Genomic DNA, 22253 nt, shown 5'->3' with positions numbered 1-22253 from the left:
AGCAGTGGAAACACAGCAAAGGATCTTCCCAATCCACATGGCAGACAGGAAGCAGGGAGATAGGGTACAGGATGGGACCAGGGCATGATAGAGCTGCAAAGATGAGCCTCCAGCTAAGACCCTCCCCCTTTCCACCACCTCCCAATAAGGGTATCATACTCTGACTCTCTCAAGGGATTGATCCATCCATTAGATCTGAACCCTCATGATCTACTCATCTCTGGAAACATCTTTGCACCTGTGCTCTGCTAATCTCCTCGCCTTGCCTTAGTCCAATCAAGCTGACAGTTGAGAAGGCCCACTGAATGTCAGATCTCCTTCTCTCACTGGGGAAAAGACATTCCTGAGAACGTCTCAGCCTGCTTCTTTATCTTTCCAGTCTCATCAGGCTGAATGTTTATTAAATGCCATATTTAAAAAAAATTAATCTTATGTGTAATTGACTTAAAGATTTCCTACACCAATGGGAGTGGCTTGACTCGCATCTCAAAATGGAAAAAAAATATGAGTCAGAGGCATTGTCCACCATCTCTCTTCCTCACATAGCCCCTGCCTCTTAATTGTCCTCACCCCCCAAAAAGGGAAAAAAAGATAACAAACACCCCCACCAAAACCCTACTGTATGCAACAATCTAGCTCTTAGTCATAGGGTCTGTACCAATGGGTAAGGGACCAAACAAATCTTGCTGATGAAGGGACCAGACCAATCCTTTCCTTTTTGTATCCAGTTTCAGCATCCCTGCCATGCTCGTATTCCCTCCATGATTTTCCTGTGTCAGCAGTGAACGCAGGAAATATCTCACGGTACTCAGAGAAGTTCTCCTTTGATTAGGCCACAATACCCCCTGCCACAGATATGATTCACTTCCTCAAGTTCTTCCTCCATAGAAAGGAATAGAGTAGATAAACTTCCTTCACAAATACTATTTTCCCTTTAAAAGAAGGGTCGCTTTGTTTTTCTCTTTTTTATATATCTGTAATAAAGAACTAACAAGTCAATTCGACTTTTGCCAACTCCATTAGTATTATGAAGTCCCAAGATTAGGTATCTTATCTCCTTTAAACCTAACCACTGAGATATTTAATCCCTTAGTCTCGGCAGCTCCGTGTCTCTGATGTAATATGTACTGCTTCCCAAGGACAAAAGTCCCAATCACAAAGGCACTGCAAAATGATCTTCGCATGATTCATTCACTAAACAACCATTTTGAGCTCCTTGTAGTATGTGTCAGAAGGCCTTCTTCAACCAATGAATTCTTTGGTCATGGTGGAAAGCAGTGACTTCTGAGACTTGCTGTGTACCCACAGTGGCCCAGTGAAAACAAAGAGGGTTAGCTTCCAACATAAGGGAATAAGTCTTTTAGATACCAGCATTTGCTGCCCCAGGTCCCAGGGATAGAGTTACCACAAGGTGCACTGGAGAAATTCCAGGGCTTCTAGCATTATCTCTGTGTCTTTCTGTCAGAAAGCAGTGCCCTCTCCAAGGTGCTGAAAAAGCCGACCTCTTTTTGCACGGAGCCTGGATTTGGTCATCTCTGGATCTTCTGAACCATCAACCGTACAGAGCTGTCCTCTTCTGATCGTCACTTAATTAACAAGTAGAGCTGGGTCCACATATCTCTTACTCTCGTCCTGCCTCCAGAACAAAGTGGCATTTAGCTGGAGAATAGCCTTCATGTTATCTGCTAAGTTGTTGGCCTTCCTGAGGGTAGGGAAGTGGGAAAAGCCTTTGAGATCTAAATCTTTGAAATCGCTGGTTGAAATTGAATATGGTACTCATGTGGCAGGGGTGGAATTTTTTTTATCTGCTCTAGGTAATCTTTTCCTCATATTTATCCAACGTTTACTGGCAAACAGCCAGGTTTGGGCAAGCACCAGATACTACAGTAGTTAAAAACTAGAATCTGTAATCCAATAGCCTCGGGTTCACATTTTTTTATCCGCCATGAGTTTATTTAATGGAATTGCTGTCCTGGCATCCATTTTGAGGATGTAACATAAGTTATCTGAAACAAATAACACCCTGTCACCATTGGCCTAGTTAAAACTTTCCTCTCTGTGTGATTGTTTGCTGTATGGCCTATTTATATCTTCAGTTCAATGGGTCCAAATTCAACAGTGCTACCAGTATGCTTCTTAGCAGGCAACCTAATGGTCAAAATGCAATCTAATGGCTAAAACCAGAATCATAGGTCCCCGCCTGTGTGTCTGTGCACGTGTGTTAGTTCACACATATGCATGCATGTACTTGTGTGCCTGTCTGTATTTTCAATTAGATGATTCACAACCCCCATGGATAATAAAATAATAAAAATCTGAGGTAATACCATGGTCCCCTGTCTTTCTCATTCTGTCACTTCTGACATTCCATCACCACCAACTTTGCCAGTTAGCAACTTTAATCCCGGGAACCTTTCTTCTGTTTCTTACACAATAGTTCTTTGTCCTCCTTGAGCCTTGGAGAGGCTTGAGTGAGATAAACATTATGTTCATGTATGTATGACAGGCTTCCCTGATGATCAGCTACATCAGTTCTTTGTCATAGAAACTTGAAGAACAAATTTTAAAAAAGAAACCATAACAATAAAAATCAAATACTATCACTCTGTGTATCACACAGGATTAGATGTATCTCCAAGCAAACGTAAAACAAACTTTCATGAGCAAACAGAGGCTAATCATTCCTCATATAAATGAGGCAACAGAAGGCTGTTGTGCCTCAACTGAGAACCTCTGCTCCTTCATCTTCCTAGGTTGCTTTTCTATTATGTAGAGTTTTCCCTTCTGGGTTCCAAAATCAACACTGGAGGTCCAGGCTTCATGAATATGTTTCAGTTGAAGAAGAACAGCCAGGAGCATGGTAGATGAATCTGTACTTTAAAAATCAACCAACCAACCAACCAATCAATCAATCAAAAAAAAAAAAACTCAACAGTGTTCAAGGAGATTCCCAAGAAACGTCAACTCATGTCTTACTAAGTTACATCATGTTGTCAAAATGGTATGAAAGGCTATTTTTAGTTTTATAATCTCTAGTAAGGGAGAGACTAATTGTAAACCTTGCATTATCTACATGACTTGACCTAAAGAAACATTCCTTTTCATGCATCTGTAAAATGGGGATGTTGATGCAAAGATTAATTGAGATGATGTGTAATAGCTACTTATTACAGTGCCTCACAAGCTTTTTAAAAATCAGGAGCTTGGAGAAGTAGAAAAAGACAAGATCTCCTGAGTAAATTGGGAGCATGGGGACCTTAGGAGAGGGCTGAAAGGGAGAGGAGAGGCAGAGAGGGGAGCAGAGAAAAATGTAGAACTTAATAAAAATCAATTTTAAAAAAATCAGGAGCTGGAAAGACTGCTCTGAGGTTAGGAATGCTTATAGCTCTTGTAGAGGAAGTGTTTGGTTCCTAGCATCCTAATGATGGCTCACAACCATCTATAACTCTCTTTCCAAGGGATCCAATACCCTCTTCTGGCCTCTGTGGACACCAGGCATAGACACAGTATGCATACACACATGGAGTCAAACATTCATACATGTAAAATTAAAAGAAATAAACCTTAAAAGAAAATCAGTGTGTGAGGCCAACTTACATAGCTATGGAGGGAAAGATAGATGATTTAGAACAGGGCTAAGGACTCATAGTTGCTCATATATTGGGTTATGGTGAGGTTGAAACTAAGCTCTTCACCTAAGAGATCATAGACTACCAGCTATTGGGCAATGTGTCTAGCATGGTCATCAGCTCTTCACCTAAGAGATCATAGACTACCAGCTATTGGGCAATGTGTCTAACATGGTCATCAGCTCTTCACCTAAGAGATCATAGACTACCAGCTATTGGGCAATGTGTCTAACATGGTCATCAGCTCTTCACCTAAGAGATCATAGACTACCAGCTATTGGGCAATGTATCTAACATGGTCATCAGCTCTTCACCTAAGAGATCATAGACTACCAGCTATTGGGCAATGTGTCTAACATGGTCATCAGCTCTTCACCTAAGAGATCATAGACTACCAGCTATTGGGCAATGTGTCTAACATGGTCATCAGCTCTTCACCTAAGAGATCATAGACTACCAGCTATTGGGTAATGTGTCTAGCATGGTCATCAGCTCTTCACCTAAGAGATCATAGACTACCAGCTATTGGGCAATGTGTCTAACATGGTCATCAGCTCTTCACCTAAGAGATCATAGACTACCAGCTATTGGGCAATGTGTCTAACATGGTCATCAGCTCTTCACCTAAGAGATCATAGACTACCAGCTATTGGGCAATGTGTCTAACATGGTCATCAGCTCTTCACCTAAGAGATCATAGACTACCAGCTATTGGGCAATGTGTCTAACATGGTCATCAGCTCTTCACCTAAGAGATCATAGACTACCAGCTATTGGGCAATGTGTCTAGCATGGTCATCAGCTCTTCACCTAAGAGATCATAGACTACCAGCTATTGGGTAATGTGTCTAACATGGTCACCTAGGAGTTAGGACAGCAGTGTGACTTGCTTGGCTCAACTGGTGATATCACCTGGGCTGAGGTTGCCTTCCAGATTTCAGCATAGCCAAAGTAATCATTTCCCCAGTGTGAGCTATGCATCCTGCTATATTTTAAGCTTTGGGTGAGGGATGTGAGTGGGTTTTCAGGGCCACAAAGCCCCTCACCCACCGCAGATACCTGGAGGCCTTGCGGCAGGTGGCAGGGAAGTTCTTATGGGACTGAATATTGACAGAGACTCTTCTGCCCTCTTTGAAGATGCATCTCCTCAGAGAGAGCCTTGCCTGAGCTTCCAGTGAAGATGAGGTTGGGGGAGAGGGGGAAGAAATGAAAAGCGAGGGAGAGAGCGAAGCCCGGCAAGGAGAAAAATCGATGGCTCATTGCAGGCAGGTGGGAGCTGTGGTTGTGATGAATATTTACCGTGCAGCGGTCTAATGATTTTAGAAATGGTTTTTTTTTTCTGACTGTACTGAGCGCTTGTGGGATTGTTTTTCAAGAAATAAAATACATTAAAGCTCAGTCATTAAGAGCTTAAAGGAGGAGGGAGTGCAGGCTCCAAGCCCATTAGCACACCCTGTAGTTAAGTAAGGGCCTCGTTCCTAATGCATTTTTAATTTATTCTGTTTTGTAAAATAAAACTTTAAATGGCTTCTTGTACCATCACATTTGCAGGCAGCTCCCCGGCCTGTCCCCAGTCACTGAGTACTGCTGGTTTGCAAGGTGGTCCCAGCAGACGCGTGGTTCAAGTGCTCTCCCACTTTGGCCTCCTGGCCACTCTTCCCTATGTGACTGTTTATAGAAACAGAGTGAGGTTAGCAGGGGCAGCCTCATCACTGCTGGAATTGTCCTTGAGTGGGAAGGGAAGGGTTTTAAAGCACAGGATTTACCTTATCAATACCCGGGAGACTCGGGTGGGGCTGTGTGGCTTCTGGCAACAGGTACATTTGCTCCTCCAACGCCCTCCTCAGCCACCGAAGAAAGCTCTGGGTTTTAAATTATTACCATACAATGAGAGTTTGGGCTTGGGAAGGCTAAGTGCACTGGTCAAACACAAATAACAAGTAAGAGCTCACCTGGGTCATCTGATTCCAGAGCTAGGCTATGCTGAGGCAGCAGAAGGGTTAATAAGTTTACCATCAAAGGATGCTTCTGAGGTGGGTTTGAGAGGAGACCTAAGGCTTGCGTTGACCCCTGTGGGAGACAAGGAAGCTACTTCTCCAACATGATTCTTTCTAAGAGGACATGGGCCTTTCTCTCTCTCCTTCATTCCTTCTATGCATCTACTCTTTCTTCCTTCAAATCTCTGCCCACCTATCTCTTACCCAGAGAGGTCTTCCCCAGCCAGCCTGCAAAGGATCCTCCTCCCACTCCAGCACAAGGAGATGGTAGCCCCGCCCTGTTTCTGTTTCCTGCACAATGTGTCCCTGGGAGATCTGCTGTTTACCTCTTCCCTCATTTCTTTTTGCTGCCCCTCACTGGACTGTAGAGTCTGTAAGCAAGTCTGTCTAAGTGAGTGTCCAGACTATGTAAATGCTCACTTAACAACTGTTGAGTGAATAAGAGAGCTTCTAACTCGGGGGCCCATCTCTCACAATTAGCTTCTGGCCATTTGTGGGTGAGAGTGAATAAATCATTGCCACCTTAAGGTTTCCTAAGAGTGAACCCCTTTAAACAGATTCATAGATTCTCTCAATCTGCAAGATGCCTCCGAGATTAGCCAACACTAGTGCAACACATTAAAAATAATTAAGAAACCCAGAGTGATTTTTTTTATCTCAAAGACACAAAACTTATCAGCTAAACACCCCCTTATAGTCTGGTTCTCCTGCAAGGTGTCACTGGGGGTGGCTGCTGAATCTCTGGGGGCATGTGGACCACTCTCAGAGATCTGTACACCCTCTGCTCCTTAAGGAAAGCCTGTGTCAGGTTGACAGTTATTGGGGGGGGGGACAGTGAGGGGCTAAGATCCTGCTGAAGCTGGCAGAGATACCAGCAGTACGTTCTTATCCTCTGTCTTTGCTTGCCCACACCATCCAACAGCCTCGATGCCTGGTTCTAGCTGTGAGGAAGCTGCTCTCTTGGTATGATTTCTGGGGCTCTGGGAAGGAAGGGTCCCTTCTATCATACTGATTTTATCCCCCCCGGGAAATCCAAAGTTCCTCTAATAGAACGTGACGCCTGCCCCAAACATTGAGAGAGAGAGGATTGTGTGTGTGTGTGTGTGTGTGTGTGTGTGTGTGTGTGTGTGTAAATACAGGATAAATGGCTAGCCATGGATCCTGTAGGGCTCCTTAGGCTAGATGAGCATGTTTGTATATTTGTGGTGAAGGCAGAAGAAACATCTCTCCCTACAACCTCAGCCCATGACAGCTCTCCAGCACTTCCTCTTCCACAGTTAGAATCTGCTGCCGTATTCAGGTGCCACTTAGGGGCACACAAGAGACATCTGACTGTCCCCAGAGAAGCCACTTCCCCGCAAAAAGACTCCTAGACTTACAGTGAACTCAGAGGAAGAAATGCATGCATATTTGTTAAGTACCAAACATTGTATTGGCTACTTTCTCATATGTCTTCAGCCACAAAAAAAAAAAACAAAACAAAACAAAAACAAAACGAAACAAAACAAAAAAAAACAGAGGAGATTATTCTAATGAGAAGATGAGAGGTTCTAGGCATTGACTAGCACATGTGATAGTGGGGTACACAGACTCAGCCAGTCAGGCCCCTCTGACTCTCAGGCACGGGGTTCCGGCTGCTTCTTTAATCAGACTGACCCTGAAGACTGAACAAGCGATGCTGAGGCCAAGCCAGGCACGATGACTTCATCAGAGGCTTTGCCTCTAAGGAGGTGGCTCCCCCTATAGAAGACTCTCTGGAAGTCACCCCAGGGTGCAGTCCTCAAAGAGCCCATCTGTGGGTCATAAGGAGGAACACCCACAAGAAAATGCTGAGAGTCAAAAGTCATGAGCATCCTGGGTCTGTTGCTGTCACAGTGATCCATGAGGCCAGCTCTGGACACAGCATCCTGCCTCCTGCTCTGGGAAGATGCATAGTAATTGGTCAGAGTACCAGCCTAACTTAATTGCTGGTTTTAATCTTCTTTACTGGGGGGGAAACAGTGTGCAGACTCTCTGAGTTTCTTGGCTCCACACCAGGGTATAAATATTGGTCTTAACTGGGACCTGGGAGCTTTCTCTTCTTCCACGGCCACCTAGAATTTCTCCAGGGCTAATGTAAGAAGTGTCCCTCTCACCTTTCCTAAAGAAATCTTTTCTATCCCTCTCCGTTGGCTTCTCCCTCCCCTCCTCTGGTATTTTTCAGCTTGGATCACACTTTATTTTCAAGATACCAATGCCAACAGTCAGTTTGCTATTTCCATGGCAACTTGCTGCATACAAGTTTGTTGATAAAATAACTTACAAGTGCCTGATGTTGATGGGATCTGGGCTGGGAATTGGCTCGACTAGCAGTGAGCTGGGAGCACAGACTCAGGAGGCTAGCCTGTGGCTTCAGTTGTTTTGCAAGAAGTGGAAAAACCACACATTTGAGAAAACAAAGGTTATAGAGGAGACAACTGTAGTAAGTAAAGGGTGCTGGATATCGGTGAGTAAGAAATGGTCGGAGGCAGGCGTAATGAGAAGACAGGACTTGGTTGAATCAAAAGGAAGGTCCTGAGTGAGCCCAGCCCCAGTTGGGAACTCACATCAGGTGAATCAGCTGGCCCGAGTATCTGCCTCTGAGGAGCCTCACCTGTCACTCAGCAGTTAGCCAAGATCGCCCGAGGGAGCGCTGGGGAGAGAGGTCTTGGGATCACAAGAAGTGAGTTGCTCTAGTGACCTCCCTTTTCAGTGTGAGAGAACAAAGACCCATCAAGAAGTGATTTGTATTCATAGAACTACACAGTGGCCAAGATGGAGCCTGGGTTTCTGAACTTTAAATTTAGTATTCTTCCATTTATTGAAGCTATTTATCCATCTTTCTACTCACCCATGCATCCATCCACCTAGCATCCATTATCCTTTCCCTGAGATTAAAGAATTTGAGCCTAATACACTTTCTAGATGATGGTGATTATTATTTTCAGGAGTGGTGGGTGGTGGTGGTGGTCTGTGTGCCTCTCTGTGTGTTTCTGTGTGTATATGTCAACACACTTGGACACCAGAGGTCAGCATCAAGTGTCTTTCTCTATTTCTCTCTCTCTCTCTCTCTCTCTCTCTCTCTCTCTCTCTCTCTCTTTTCGTGGACAGGGTCTCTCATTGAACTTGAAGTCCATTATTTTGGCTGGTCTGACTAGATAGTGAGCTCGAAGGATGTGTCTACCTCCTCAAACCCAGCATTGAGGTTACAGATGTATGTCACGGTGCCCTACTTTTGTGTAGGGGCTAGGCAGACGTCTGAACTCTGGTCCTCAGGCTTGCATGTCAAGCACTTTATTGACTGTGCCATCTCCTCTGCCCCAAATTACTTTTGTAATCTCGACTGTTATCTGATACAGTCCCAGAGCGCCTCCCAAAGACCTTCTTTCCATCAGTTGACAAACAGATAAACAAAACAAAACATGGTAAACATAAAATGAAGTAGCAATTTTATCAAGGGATAAAATAAAAATGCATGTTATAGTGTAGGTGAATCTTGAAAACAGACAAAGTGAAAGAAGGGAACATAAAACATCACAAACTGTATGATTTCATGATATATGTGAACTGTTTAGAACAGGTAGACCCAGAGAAGGAAAACAGATTAGTGGATCCCCAGGGATGCAGGAGGGAGTGGGGAGAAACCGTTCAGTGGGTACAGAGTTTATTTTGGGGATAATGGAAGATGTTTTGGAACTTGACATAGACCGTGCTGCATATAACATTCATCCTTCGAAAATAGGGTTTTCGATTAACACGGACTAGGCTGGAATAATCCCACCATGCACCAGTCTACAGCCGAGAGCTTCTGTGGGACGCCTCCAGACCCAAAAAAAGCAGTTCCAGGACAGGCTCCCTATAGAAAGGTCACCCTGCCACCAAGAGGGCCTGTCCCTGAAGATCCAGGGCCCCAGATTCCTAGAGGACAGGGTGTGGTGGACTCCTCCCTGTGAGCTCAGAGCCTCCTACACAGCTTTTCCAGGGGTGAGGCTCCAGTAAGTTCTCAAGGAGAGGAGAGGCTACAGGCCTTGCATTCCAGCAGAAATCTGAATGTTAAAGCTCTCCACAGCTTCGCTTGCTGTTGTCACTGTTTTTAATAGATTTTTATCCCTTTGCATTCAATTATTATCATTGTCACCAGCACATGGGGGAAGCTTCAACTTGCTTGTGAAAAATGTCAAGTATATTAGACACTCACCCGAAGCTTAGTTAATCCTGTTGTTTTGTTTTCTACTCCCCCTTACACACACACACACACACACACACACACTCACGCGTTTGTCTTATTTAATTTTTTGGTGACGTGTTCATGGCTAGCCTCAACATATTGGATCATTTTTCTCCCCCTGGTTTTAAAATACTTAAATGAATTCTACAGAGACTCATAGTTGGGGTGAGTGCAAGAGAGGGCGATGGTCCCCTGAAGTTGGAGGAGATGGGGTGCCTGCTGGTTCTCACAGGCTACCATCTGCTGGGCCTGCCCCTGGGGAAAACACGTCTCTTCACTTAATCAATATGAACGGCAGGGATCCTGGCTTTAGAACTTGGATTTCCATTTTCTTTTTGTTGGTGTGGTGGGGGACGATTGCTTTTCTCTCTGACAAACAGGTTTCCTCTGGAGAGTTCCAGTATGCATTATTTTGGCCTCCAAAGAGGCTCCGTGCTTGCATTCCCTTTGTGTGGTAGCTTCTTCACTGTGCTTGTCTCTCCAGTAGATGTTTGTTTGTTTGTTTAAAGTCCCATCAAGAGTCAAGAGACTCAAAGAATGCTGTCTTCCTGCTTTGACTCAGCTGTCAGAGGGAGCATCCAATACTCCTGCCTCTTGGTATTATCTTTTTCTCATGTTTTCAAGTTTTTACTTGCAATTTTTGCTCTCACATTATAAAATCCATTTGGTTGGATTAAAGTAAAATCTAGCCTGAATTTTTTTTTTACTGTGACTGCAGATATTTTTATATTAATATTTTTCTTCCTGTTTAATGAACAGTCATTCTTTAGGCTCGTTGGTGACTGTCCCTTATCACTTCATCCCCAGTCTCGGAAGATGATTTCACGGGGAACGGAAGTCAAGTCCTTCTCCTGGTACACTGATGGTATCATTCCATTATTTTTTGGCTTCCTTTACTGCTGCTGAAAAGCCGGTTGTTGGCCTAATTACCACTCCTTTGAATATAATCTGTCATTTCGCTCTGTATTTAAGAGAATGTTTCTTATGTCCGTGCATGTGAGTCAGACTAGGATTTTTACAAAATGAAAACCGGTGTCATTGTCATCAAGATTCTTTAAAATAAAAGTGAAGGCCCCTCCTTCATCACCACGCACTCCTCCAAAGGCAAGGCCTATTTTTATATTTGTCTTTACAGAAGAGTTTTACCATTTCCAACCTAGTAGGATGGATTTTTGTTGTCCTTTGTTTCTTTTTTCTTTTCTTTCTTTTTTTATTTTGTCTTTTGCACTTTGTAGATCTGCTCTGCTCTCTCTAGGTGGGGAATTCACTTCACAATACCCTGCCCAGCATTGCACGCGACTCCAGAAAATGAACTGGATGTCCATTCACAGCGGTGAGAAATTCTCAAGCCATGCCTTGTTTCTTCTTTTCTCATCATTCCAATTGTTAAATTTTCTTACCACATCCTTACAGTTCCTCCTTTATTCTATACTGTTTATCTTTTCCCCTTGGTCATATTTTGGAATTTTCTTTCAAATCAGGTTCTTCCTTCTGCTGTATTAACTCGCCTGTTTACCCATTTATTGGCTCATCAGCTACTTTCCTCACTGAAGTTCTATTTATTTGGTAATTTTGTAGTCTTTTTTTCTCCACTCACTATTGTGAAGTTCTTTGTTATGTGTGGAAGCATCTAAACACTCATGTTCTGTGTCTGAAATGTTTGGGCTCTGATTTTGCTACCTTTTATTTTTGCTGAATTTCACTTACAACAGGTTGGCACCTTATATGCCTTGAAACTTTCCATGATAATTTCATGCTCTTTGAAATTTCATCTGAGGAAATCAGCAGAGGCCTCCGGAGAAACTGCATTTCTTTTCCAGAGAAAATTTGTATCGGTTTCTGCCAGGTGTTTGGAAGTTATAGCAATCCAAGGCCATGTGCAATTAAACTGTTTGCCTGATGATTTAGGCCACAGACTCAAAACAGTTAGGAATCTTAGTGAAAAATATTGCTGTCTTTCCAACACCGAGCTAAGATTTACAACTTTCCTATTGTCCCCTTCTGTACGGATTTGTTTTTTAATACAAATTTAATCTTTTAGATTTTAAATTTAATGGAAGTTTAAAGATGAGATCAGACTCTTCTATACCCCCCACTTAGTTACTCTCTTCCTAACATCTTACATCCGTTTGAGACCTTTGTCACAATTAAGGACCACTATGATAGATTAGTATTACCTAATGCCTATAATTTACTCTGATTTCTTCAATTTATACTGGTCATTGCACATGTGTATGTAGGAGCATATGAAGTAGTAAGGGCAGCGGGGCTGCGTCCCCAACACCCCAGCCGCCTGCCCGGCTAGCTTATGCCCCAAAATAATTACACAGACACTGTATTCTTTTAAGCACTGCTTGGCCCATTCTCTTCTAGGCTAATTCTCACATATTAATTTAGCCCATTTCTAATCATCTGTGTGTAGCACCCCAAGGTGCGCTTACCGGGAAGATTCTAGCCTATGTCCATCCTGGGTCGGAGCTTCATCCCGGGAGCAGGGCATGGCGTCTCTCTCAGGCGTATGCTCCCGAGAGGAGAGCTGTGGCATCTCTGACCTCACTTCCTCTTCCTCCCAGCGTTCTGTCCTGTTTTCTCCTCCCACCTATCCTCTAACCAATAAAATGGGCCAGGGCAGTTCCTTTATTAGCCAATGACCTTCCTCCATCATTTCCCCTTTTTCGGTTTAAACAAAAAAAAAAAAAGGCTTTAACTTTAACATAGCAAAATTACATATAACAAAACAGTTATCAAGTAAAAGTTACAATAATCTTTATCATAACTAAGGAAAACTATAACTATAACTAACTATTCTTAACTCCATCAAAGACTCCAGAAAGATATATTACCTAAGTAAACAAGAACTAAGAAACTTCAAACTCTAGAAATGACAAAGACATCTCGCTGCCTGGACAGTCACCCAAAGTTCTTTTGTACCGTTGGGGCATCCATCTTCAGCCTTCAGGCCCATGGTATCCAGCAGACATTTCCATAAAGCAGGAAAATTCTCAGTCAGTTCAGTCACTTTCTGCTGTGTCCTGCAGAATGTCTCGCAGACTCTTTCATGAATCAGGAACCCCGAAAGATCATCTCACCTTAGGCAAGTTCAGTAGTCCTCTCTCTGCGGGTTCTCTGTGTCCAGTTTATGCAGTAGTCCAGGCAAGAGCAGTTTCTTGCCCAAATGGCTATCAAACTCCATCAGGTGCCTCTTCGATGCCCATCTTCCTCTTGAAGTAGATTGGTGCTGCCAGGAGCAGAGTGTCTCATTGTCATGAAAAGTCCTCAGTTATTAAAACATTAAATGTCCTATTCTGTAATCTTTGAAAGACATGAAGAATGTCTATCTAAAATATATCTCTATATATCTAGAAAATCTAACTAACATGACTACAATGATTATCCATTAACAACCTATATTTCTTAATTATACAGTACATATTTAAATGAACTACACAATCACAATACCTTAACCAAAATCAGAAACACTTATATATATAACAAAATTGACCTTAAATCTCTATCAATAAAGCAAAATCTATACTAATGCAAATTATTCATACCTATATCAAGCATACACATGTTTGCCATTGGTATCACTCACAGTGCGGCAGACAGAACCAAGGGCCATGCTAGGCAAACACTCTACCACCGAGTCACACCGCTAGTCCTACCGTAATCATCTGGAAGGATATTGGTGAGATATTTCATAGTGTTCCTTTAGTGGGATTCACCCTACATTTTCCTCGTGAGTAAACTGGAATGGGTTTGGGAATGAGAGCACAGACAACCATGTTTTGAATCCAGTCTTTCACTGAGCTATGGCTCCTTCATTTCCTCAGCTTTATGCAATGTGTAGTATTGACTTCCTCACGATGAGTGAACTGAGACTGTATTTCCTGGTTTGAACTGCTACCCAGCAAGATAGGAGCTTCCAGACCCCGGGTCTCACAGACCTGCCAAGGGCCAAAGCTGACTGAGGGTCTCACCTCCCTCCCAGGTTTGGCTTCCTCTTTGTGTTTGGTCTTTAGGACCCTTGCTTACTTCCTCACTCAGCGATATATACAGGAAGGTGTTCTTGTATAATTCATCCACCTTTCTGTGTTGTTTTCATGAGGATGGTTATTCAGGGGAGCCTACTGCAGAAAAGAGAGCTCTGGGAGGGGTTCTGGCCTCTCTCAAAACTGCAGCCCTTGCTTCACGATGTTTGTTCTGTGAATTGTGTGGAGCACTTACGAAACTGAGCATTTGTTAGGCACTCAGGGAACACGTGCTTTGCTGTCTTTGTGCCTTTAGCTTGCAGAGACTAGCAGGGAAACCGCGTGCTCTGGAACTGCTCAGCAGGGAGGCTGAAGGACAGTGTGGCTGGGGCCTGAGAGTGGGGCAGAGAATACTGAGTGCTGACTCCAGAGCAGAGACAGGGATCAAGCCAGGGCTGCCTGGAGGTTACAGTAAAAACGGTGCAATTTCATCCTAAGAGCACCGAGGGCCACTGAAAGTCTCTTTTGAATCAGAAGTATGGAGGTAATTTATGGGTTTTTTAAAAGGTTCCCTGCAGGTGTTAGCAAGAATACGTTGGAGCTGGGGTTGAAAGACACATACGCAGGCTGCTGGCACAGTTGGGTTGGTAAGCAGAGATGGGAAGCAGCGAGAAATAGGGAGGAGGCAGATGGACAGGAGAGGGTGATGCTTTGGATGTGGGGAATGCAGGATGGAGTTGGATATGGTACCCATCTCTGGAGGGAACAACTGAAGGAAGAGTAAATAGTGCCTCCGAATGGAACCTGAAAGAGAGGTCACGGGGCTGTAGTGGAAGGCCATGAGTTAAGCTTATACAACCATTTAAAGACTTCTCTGAGGTACGCCAAAGGTACTGTCATGAAGGCCGGAGTCCCGAGCTCAAAGATGAGGGCTTAACTGCAGACATGGACATTTCCTTAGACAGAGAGAGAAATGGGGAGATGGGCTTGTGTGTATAAGAAACAGGCACGGGAGAGGCGAGGTTATTCCTCACCCAAGAGGGGTCATGGTGTGACTCTTTTTGTGGTCCCTCCAAAACAAAGTGTTTTAGGGCCTGGAATGTCTTAACATGGGTCTCAGCAGGACTTACAAAGCCCTTTCTGGGAAATGTTATTATTGGAAGCCGGCCTTTTCCTGCCTGCTCAACAGCACTCCCCACCTGACTCTCTGCTGCTTTCACATTATTCCTGTTGCTCACCATAACCATTCTAAGAGTGCCTTAGAACCCGCGCCTTCTGGAATTAAGTCCTCAGCAGAGTACACAATTTTCTCAGACAGGGTCATGAAACCCGAATCCAAGGCCAAACCTTGTGGCCTCTCTCCAGTACCTCAGAACACCCGGGCATTTGTTTCAGTAGCAAGGCAAGTGCTGGTTGCTGAGTTCAGATACCTGGTTCTCCTAGGGAACTCTGGAGAATTGCTGCCGAGTGGGTAGGATGGCACCTGACATTGCCAACATCTGAGTAAGGTAGGCTACGAGGAAGACACCCTGGGCTGAGCCTAGGAAGGAAGGGTTTGTATCTGTAGGACATGAACAATGGGGATGGAGAGGAGGTGGGATGGGATGGGGGTGCACAGATCAGCTTCTGAGTCACCAAACCTCCATTAGAGTAGCTGACAATCTCAGACTTTTACTCAGTGTGCTCCCTTTGTCTTTTATGTGGGATCCGGAAGTCTTTTAGATGACTGTTTAATCTTGGAAAGTAGCTGAAATAGTTTCATGTGTTGTCTCTTCCATGGGCAGTTGCATTTAAGAGAGTGACTTGCCTGGGGTGAACGCTGGGTGGGTTTTAAAGACATTCATACTGGAAGATGAAAGGGGACAGAAAGGCCAGCAGGGTCTCCTGAACATGTTCTGGCTTGATATTTCTTATGCCCCAAAAGGGGTTGCAGGGGTTGCAGGGTGTCCTGCCCTCATTTAGGCAGACTTCTTACCTAAGACAGTCATAGAATAAGTTTCACAAACCTCCTGCTACAGGAAGAGCTGACCACGGTGCTAGACACTCTGCTCTGAAATCTACAGCCATCTCTCGTGTAGGGTGTGCACTCCATAGGCTGCCCCTGCTTTATGACTGAGCACAGCAGAGGTTCAGCACCTGCGACCCCCTTATCAACCAGTGTGGCTCAAGCGTTCCTCAGTACCTTTGTCAAGCCTCCAGTGCTTGACAATCTAGGATAAATTCCACCCACCCTTCTCCCTCTCTCACTTGGTATTAGATTTCTGTCATGGTCTGACAGCTCTCAAAGCCTCCTTAACTCCTCTAACCATAACTACCATTTTCCTTTTGCATAACCATTTCCCCTGACAAATGCCTTCACATTTAACCCACACTTCTATGTCCCTTTGCTGTTACTATTGTATGCTTAAATCTACCTTCTTTGGCTGTGCTTGGGCATCACCCTTTAACATCTGGACCTAAGGAAGGGTCTGGCCAAGGATAAGAATGTTTTCTCGTGTGTTGGTAGGACTCTTCGGGGAAGGAAAGACCCAGCAGAAAAAAAAGCTTGTCTAGCTCATCCAGACCTCCACTCACTGCCATTGATGCCACTGATGGACATTTTGATTTAAGTAGCTAAGAAATACTTGAAGGAGGAGGGGGAGAAAGAGGAAAGGAGCAAGAAAGCAGGAAGGAAAAATGAAGGAAGGAAGGAAGGAAGGAAGGAAGGAAGGAAGGAGAGAAAGGATAAGATAGACAAGCCTGGGCCTGGAGAGGTAGCTCACTGGTTAAGAGCACTGACTGTTCTTTTAGAGGAGCCGGGTTCAATTCCCAGCACCCACATGGCAGCTCATAACTGTCTGTAATTCCAGTTTCATGAGACTTGACACTGATGGCAAAACACCAATGTAAATAAAATAATAAATAAATTGGGGGGGGGGACAGGCAAGCATTGTGGTTTGTGCTTGTAATCCTAACACTCAGGAGACTGAGATGGGAGAGTAATGTCTGAGACACCTGGACTGTATCATGAATTCCAGACTGAGGCTTGGCTTCAGGGAGACCTGTCTCAGATGAGGAGGCGGAGGAAGAGGAGGAAGAGAAAGTGGAAGACAAGGAGGAGGAAAGAAACACAAACTTTTATTATAGCACAAAATACCCTCAAAACCCAAAGATAAACCAAGCATAGTTTTGGCTGGCTAGGTAAGGTATTTAAGACATGATGGGAAGGGCGATAAGGAAGAAAGTAATTCTAAGAATTGTGTGCGTTAAAAGCCCTCCGTGTGACACCAATATATCTTATAGTTGGCAGTCATGTGAGAACTATCCTGTTTTTACTTCTCAGTCTTTCCAGAGAAGCCTGTTCTGATTCTGGGGAAGCCTAAGGTGAGTCTTGAAGCTGTCAGAAGCTGGGTGCACGGGAGACACAAGGCCTTCTGGAAAGGAAGCCAGGGCACAGCGAGCTTGTGAGCCTGGGGCAGCCCTGAACGCAGTCAGCAGCACCAGCAGCCAGCCTCGGTCTCCTGTGTTGTGTGGAGCAGTAGCCCCAGTGTGAGATGCAAGGACTCAGCCAGAAGCTTTCTGCTGCTCAAGGTCTCCGGGATCTTCTAACTCAGAATAGTCCAGGCTGCCTCCAACAGTCCTGATCTGCGCTGTGTGCAACATGGCAAGCTCCCACTTGGAAATCTGGGCCACATCTGGTCCTTCACTTAGGATCAGCACAACAATTCCTGTGGGGTGACCCACAGCAGAGGAAGTGAGAGGGACAGATAGAAGCCTGCCACCCAAAATCTCCCTGCAAGGTCTCTGTGGATTCACGACTGCTGGAACGCCTCTTCATTCCAAATTTCCAAAAGCAAGAAAACTCAACTAGTTTATTAACTGGGTTTCCTTTCTTCCTTTCAGCTTTGCACTGTAATTAATTGTCTGGTGGGTCCTTGGATGGGAATGACATTCAGATCCATTAAACTAATGAATTGTTGTTTGCAAGCGATACAGTTGCCTCTAACGAGTGGCTCCTAATAGTCTCTTACAATGGACATTTGAGTCTTCAGCAGGGAAGGCAATGCTGACAGCCTTCCTTTTCTGTTTTGTTTTGTTTCTAGAATCTCCCTGGCTCTGGACCAAAGCTCAGGAAGCTGCTGACAGTCTGGCAATGGGCAACTCTGCCCTTCAGCTAGCGCCATGAACTCAGGCCGGAGGACTCGGGGAAGCACAGCCCACCCTTACCCGAAGCACCATGGAGGTGCAGAGGGTGCTTACTGCTTGTGCTTCTAAATGTGGAAATTTCATCAAGACTTAAGGACAAGAACCAATTACTTTACAAAATCAGACTGCTCTACAAAGTCACACAGAAACCTGATTGTGTTCAGGGGGAGAGAAAGGCAGATTCTGTCAAATTGGATTTAAAATATATTAGACGTGCTAAGTATTTGAGGGAACCCTAGGGCGATTGCTGAGTGGGAATCTTACAGAGAGAAAAATGCCTGCCTGAAAATTCTGCTCGGTTCATACATCCATTCCCTTCATCAGAAAGCAGAGGCATTGTGTGCCCAGCAGTGCTCCCGTGATGAGTGATAAGAAGACAAACAGCAGGCAAGACTCTCCTCTCTCTCTCTCCTCTCCCCTCCCCCACCCCCTCTGTGCATGTATGTATGTGTGTAGCTAGGGATCCAACTCTGTGAGAAGCAAGCATTTCGTCCCTGCACTACAACTCCAGCGCAGAGACAAAGAAACAAGCCACCTGCTGTGCTTTTTGTAGGTAGGGACTGTGCTGAGAACTAGGCAGGGCCTGACCTGGATGCCGGCATTCATACCAGGCATCTGCGCCTACCAGAAGTGAGAAGAGCCACTCCTTCAAGCTCACCCAGTCCTGTCCAATATGACGATAATAATTTCCTCACCTCTCAGGGCCTGCTGCTGAGCTGCGTCTCTCTCATTCCGCTGACATCCTTCCCACCCTACCCCTTCACCCTGCCGCACCTTCCTGATAACAATGGTGGAGACCACTCACAGAGAGGGGGGACTGGGAAGGCCCTGGTGGAAGAGTAGAGACCACTTTGGTAATGTGGAATGGAAAGCTATTCTAAGCGCAGGGAGCAGGAAGAGCTAGGCCCCCTTTCATCCCTAGAGGAGACGAGTGTTTACTGTCCTCATCTGCTTCTTATGCCCTTCTTCCTGTAGCTTCCAACCTGTGGCTCCAGGGACGTCATGTGTCTCTAAGGCCGATTGTCCATGGCCGTGGAGGAAGCATGCAAAGCTGAATTACAGCTGGTGCAGGAGAGGCGGCCGCTTTGCATATGTCAGCCTTACATGCCCGGGGAGGTGGCGATGTTAAGCTGTAACAACAGCGCTCCATGCCACCAGGCAGCAAATGGATTTGGGTTCCGCTTTAATTTCCAGCAAACGGCCATGCCTACGCCGCATCCATCAGCAGGAACCGATTCAGCTGCTGAATTAACAGCCTCCGTTAATGGCTGCCTCGCTGCTTATCACACCTCGCTTTGATTAAATTGTTATATAAAGAGATGTTTTGGTAATAAATATCTGCCGGGAAATTCAATCATGTCCTGGGACCACCACGGCTGAATCATGATTCTTTTCAACAAATGAAAGTTTCATAGGCACCGGCAAGGCAGACTTGGGGGCAGAAGGAGAAAGAGTAGCAATGGAAATAGCAACAATAGACAGGAGGCTCCAGGCCTAGAGGACGGGTGTTGCTTTGAATGAGGATGGCCCCCATGGGCTCTGAAGCGGAATGGTAGGATCTGAAGATGTGGTCTTCCTTGCTGGAGGAAGTGTGTCTGTCACTGGTGGCTGTCTTTGAGGTTTCAAAAACTACAAACTATTCCCAGTTTGCTCTCCGTGTCCCCATCGTGTTTTGAGACGTGAGCTCTGAGCTGTTTCTTCTGCCATAATTTCTTGCCATGATGAACTATCCACCTGGAACCATAGGCCTAACATGGTCCATCTTCTATAAGTTGCCTTGGTCATGGTGTTTTATCACAGCAATAGAAAAGTAAGACACCAAGGTACAAGTCAGAGAGCCCACCATGGTTTCAGGGCCTCATTCCTGGGTCTTTAGGGAAGGCATCCTCTCTTTTGGGAAGAGAGAAAGACCAGAACCTCTAACCCTGTGCTCTCTTCACCTTGGCCAAGCAGCTCTGGGATATCCAGAAGGAAGGAATGTAGTACTAATTGCTTGTGGGGTTTTAAGAGCTCTCCACGCACATACTGCTCCCCTGCTCCAGATCATCTTCTAGGTACTTTCTGTATCTTGAGCCACGCGATTCACACAAAAGAACCGGTGAGGTTGCCACTGTCATCTCTGTTTTAGACACGTGCAAAGAGGGCAGCAGACAGAAGTGAAGTAGGTTGACCAATTGACACGGCTAAGAGAGTGGCAAAGCCAGGGTTTGCCTCTAGGGTTTGGCTTCAGAGTCCTTCTCAGAACCTCCGCCTGACAGCACCAAGCTTAGGAGCTGGCAAACACTTCCCATCAACTGCCTACTCCACCGTGAGCTAAATCTGTTACAGAGTATTGGAACTGGAAGATAATTAGATGTGGGGCTTGCCTCAAAGGAAATTGTGATATAATTGGGGCAAGAGAAACACCTGCAAAATGGCTCAAAAGTAATAAAAACGGGCCACAAACAAAGCAACTATATATATATTGCCTTTGATCTCAGCAAACAGAGCTACCGTTCCCTCTACCCTTGGCCTTAATGACTAAGCAGAACAACTTTGTGGTTAGAACTGAAAGGTGGGGGTAGGTGAATGTCACATCAACTGTGATCAGAACAGAGGCGCAGCTAATCCAGGGTGGCTTCCTGGGAGCGGTGACTTTGTCAAACCCTGAAGACAGAACCTATTTGATAGGAAGCAGAGGAAGGGAAGACAGGTCATTGTCACAGCCCCGGTCTTTCTAGGAGCCATGGGGAGGGAGCTAGAGATCAGGCACCCTGAGGTGATCCCTGGCATGGCGAAGGCTCCACTGACAGAGTGTGACAAGGCTAGAGAAGGGACCTCCACAAACTGCTCTTTGGAACTGGCTGTAATAGAGCATCAAGTTGGTATGTGCACATGTGGACTCGAAGCTGAATAGCTCTTTGACTCAGTGTGAATAGCTCTTTGCCTTCAGAATGGGGAGAGGAAGAGATGAATAAACCTTCCAAGAAACTAATTAACCCACAGACAGTTTATGCTGTTGTTCTAATACAGACAGAACTCGATAATGGACACAAGGTTCAGAGACAGCGCATCAGGATACAAAGTAGACCAGGTTAATCAGTTTTCTCTGGTATATAATGAAGCTGTTTCATTTTATTTTGGTTTATATCATATGGGGCTCCCAAGGCTCAGTGAGTACAAGGATGGCATCTTGCCAGAGAGAGAGAGAGAGAGAGCTGGAAACAAGAGTCTTGCCCCCACACCTTGTCTTCATTACAGCCCATAGTAAAACATGTGTCATGGGAAAGGGGGAGTGGGGTGGGCTTACATTGCCTTCAAAGGGCAACGAGAACCTCAGGCTGAAGCAGAATCTATGGCCTTGCATACCAATCAGCAGGGAAGACGAGGATTTGCTTTGTCATTAAATCATAACCTTGCTGCACATAGTGTCCCCCTCAGATGCCCTGACTCAAACACCAAGGCCATTGTGGATTCTCGGAGCTTGCAAACAGACATGATTTTCCTTCAGGATAGACTGTTGAGGTCCAGAGCTTGGAGTCATGCTGCTGTCTCCCGTCCATGGCTCTCGTGTTGGGCCAGCTCCATATATCCACTCTCTGCTCCATCCCTACTGTGCATCTCAACAAGCCTTCCTGGGCCTGCCCCTCCTAGCCTGCTGCCACCTTATGGCGCCTGTCAACTCCCTGGATGCAAGCCTCAGTTTCCTTGTTTAGCAAATGCAGAAAGTCCTGCTTCCCAGGTTGTTGAAGAAGACCATTGGAGAAAGCGTAGCGAGCTTTATAGGGAATACATGGGAGTACTCAGGAAAGATCTAAGAATTGAGATAATGACCATGTCACTCCTAGATAGATCCTACAGATCCACCGAGGCCAGCTGCCTAACTGTTTTTCCAAACGCCCACTTATCTTGTTCATGCCTAACTAGTCACATCCCTTTCTTTTCTTTTAAAAAATATTTTATTTATTTTTATGTGCATTGGTATTTTGCCTACACGTATGTCAGGGTGAGGGTACCAGATTCCTTGGAACTAGAGTCACAGGCTCTGTGAACTGCCATGTGGGTATTGGTACTTGAACCCAGGTCCTCTGGAAGAGCAGCCAGTGAATGCTCTTAAACACTGAGCCATCTTTCCAGCCTTCACCTGTCTTTCTGCATGCTTGTTGAAACAAGTCCAGAGTCCCCAGTCTGGAACTCAAAACCCCCTTCTAAGGAAATAAACCTTATTTCCTCTTACTATTTGGAT

Source organism: Microtus oregoni, unplaced genomic scaffold, assembly GCF_018167655.1.
Source record: "Microtus oregoni isolate MIOR12 unplaced genomic scaffold, Mior012 000000F_ref0000247, whole genome shotgun sequence".
Lineage (NCBI taxonomy): Eukaryota > Metazoa > Chordata > Mammalia > Rodentia > Cricetidae > Microtus > Microtus oregoni.
This window is presented reverse-complemented; position numbering follows the sequence as displayed.